This window comes from Macaca mulatta, chromosome 4 (assembly GCF_049350105.2).
Source record: "Macaca mulatta isolate MMU2019108-1 chromosome 4, T2T-MMU8v2.0, whole genome shotgun sequence".
NCBI classification, from domain to species: domain Eukaryota; kingdom Metazoa; phylum Chordata; class Mammalia; order Primates; family Cercopithecidae; genus Macaca; species Macaca mulatta.
In genome coordinates, this window is record NC_133409.1 from 91,654,290 (window position 1) to 91,657,303 (window position 3,014).

The 3,014-nt window shown below is 40.4% G+C and overlaps 1 pseudogene across 1 annotated transcript; it reads left to right on the top strand.

Moving 5' to 3' along the window:
• Positions 1 to 506: 506 nt before the first annotated feature.
• Positions 507 to 1,203, top strand: LOC707834 (large ribosomal subunit protein eL19 pseudogene; annotated as a pseudogene). The gene has a single exon (XR_001444368.3). The product of XR_001444368.3 is annotated as a large ribosomal subunit protein eL19 pseudogene (transcript).
• The last annotated feature ends 1,811 nt before the right edge of the window (positions 1,204 to 3,014 follow it).

The following is a 3,014-nucleotide window of genomic DNA, read 5'->3' on the forward strand; positions in this document are numbered from 1 at the left end:
ACACTTTAGGTTTCTTGACTACGGGCCAGCCTGTAGAATTTGATGCAATGTATAGCTCTCAGATAGTTGATTTAGTGTTTAACTGTACATATATGCTATATTATAGATTTGCTTCAGCCTCTTGTTCACTAGTTCGTCTCCAGATGTGTGAAGCAAGTGATCTTACCAGTGAGGAAGAGAAGATTCACTGTGCTGGGTAAGGATGAGGATGTTACTAGAAAGTACTATCTTGATTATTTTACTCCCTCTACTCCTGATACACACTTAACACTACTTAATATAAAATACACACAGCGGCCCTCAGAATACAGTGTTTCAAAACGTTACTCCCTTTAATGCAAACGTTTGCACTGACAGATCTAAATCATTACTGATTCACAAGATCTTGAATTTTAAAATTAAAATAAAATAGGTACTTTTACACACTAGTTGCAAAATGCTTATACTACAAATCTTTATATTTCTGGTTGCTCAGCATTTGAAGATCAAAAACAAAAACAGGAGCTCTTTCCTTTCGCTGCTGCGGCCGCAGCCCTGAGTATGCTCAGGCTTCAGAAGAGGCTCGCCTCTAGTGTCCTCCGCTGTGGCAAGAAGAAGGTCTGGTTAGACCCCAATGAGACCAATGAAATCGCCAATGCCAACTCCCGTCAGCAGATCCGAAAGCTGATCAAAGATGGGCTGATCATCCGCAAGCCTGTGACGGTCCATTCCCGGGCGCGATGCCGGAAAAATACCTTGGCCCGCCGGAAGGGCAGGCACATGGGCATAGGTAAGCGGAAGGGTACAGCCAATGCCCGAATGCCAGAGAAGGTCACGTGGATGAGGAGAATGAGGATTCTGCGCCGGCTGCTTAGAAGATACCGTGAGTCTAAGAAGATTGATCGCCACATGTATCACAGCCTGTACCTGAAGGTGAAGGGGAATGTGTTCAAAAACAAGCGTATTCTCATGGAACACATCCACAAGCTGAAGGCAGACAAGGCCCGCAAGAAGCTCCTGGCTGACCAGGCTGAGGCCCGCAGGTCTAAGACCAAGGAAGCACGCAAGCGCCGTGAAGAGCGCCTCCAGGCCAAGAAGGAGGAGATCATCAAGACTTTGTCCAAGGAGGAAGAGACCAAGAAATAAAAGCTCCCCTCTTTGTCTGTACATACTGGCCTCCGTGACTACATAGATCAGCCATTAAAATAAAACAAGCCTTTAAAACAACAACAACAACAACAACAACAACAACAACAACAACAACAAAAACAAGACTCCCATGACCTGTATATTGTATTTTATTGATATCCCTTAGTTTCTTTTGATATCCAATACGTTTTCTGCTGTCTCTATCCCCCAGCATTGATTTGTTGAAGAAACTAATCATCTGTCTCACAGAGTTTTGCCAAGTCCTCTGAATTTGTAGCATGTTTTTCTTAATAATCTTTGTGGAAGTGTTCATCAAACTTTTTTGCAGCCAGAGTATAGGTATGCGCGGCCCATCGGTCACTCTCAGCTGGCATTGGGAGCTAATATGAAAGAAGCAAGGTCTGTAGAGAACTGTCTTGGCTTCAGGGACCACATTGCGATATCTGGGATCTCAAGGCAGCAAATTTAGTGGGGACTCCTGGTAGGTATCAGGACCAGCTCTGCTGGAGGGGCACCTGCAAATGCTGGCGTCCAGTGGCCCTGGAAGCAGAGTCCTTCCTGCTTAGAATCTGTGATATGATTTGGACATCAGTTCTAGACAAATAGTTTTCTATATCCCTGTCCATTTTCCTGAGTTTGGTACTCTGGGCTTGTAGCAATTCAGTGACTCCCCATTATTTCCTTCAATAAATGTACATTCTGCCTAAATCAGAGATGATATCTGCTTCTTGCCAATTAGAGCTTTGACAAATATAGAGCCCAATAAAAATGCAAAGCACTGTTAAAAGTTCTTAAGTAAAAACTAAAATAAAGAGGGGAAAAACATGGCTTTAAATTGAACAAATCACAATTTAGTTGAGAATTAGAGAAATAATTATCAGATGGAAATTACTGAAAGTCAATAGGAGACTTTGATATTCATGTGTCTAACAGCGCTTACTCCAACGTTGATTGTTTGTTCCTTAATGTAGGGAAGCTGGGCAAGCCATAGCTAATTACCTGATTACTGTTATCAAGAGGCTCATCCGGGGCAGGGTAAAGGCTCCTTTTCTTAACCTTTTAAAGGAAGATCGTAACTCTGTTCTTCTTGAATGTAAGAAACAGTGCAGTCTGTTCCTGGAAGAAACATCTCAGCTTTGTGATTTCCTCAGAATTTGCTTTACATAAACCACTACTGAGAGTTGCTGAGTCAATCCCATAATTCTGTCTTAATGTAATTAGGGCCGAAAGAATCAAGTAAAATCCTGGGTCACATGATTGTGAGCCTAATGGAAAAATATGTTTGTATGTGTTTGCGTGTGCATATTTGTGTGTGTGTCTGTGAGTGTGTGTGTGTCTTTTCTGTTGGTTTGTGTAGACACAGGTAGTATAAAACTATAATAATTCTAAGGGATATTCTTTATCTCCCTTCTGTGTGTTTTTCCTATGTCCTGTTCCACACAGATCCACACAGATATTTTGTTTGTTTGTTTTATCCCCTAATTTTGGAATACTATCTCCTGAAGTGGCTTTCAGAGGAAAGATATATAAAATTGAATTTTATCTGGACATTCAGAGCTTTAAAAAATCTGTTTGCTATTGATATTTTCAAACACATACAAAGGGAGAAAAGATAATACACTCATCTTCCAATGTTCATCACCCAGCCTTGCACCAATCAACTTCCTGCTATATTGTTTAATCTACTCACACCCCTTCATACTATTTTTTGCAGGGGAGAAGGGAAAGGACTGATTTTTAAAAAAAAAATACTGAAATCATATGATGTCAGTTGTAAATGTTTTGGAATACATGTATCTCTTATAAAAGCTACTTAAAAAAATGAGACCACAGTGGCAATAGTATAACCAAAAAATTAAATAGATTTTTAATATTATTTAATAACT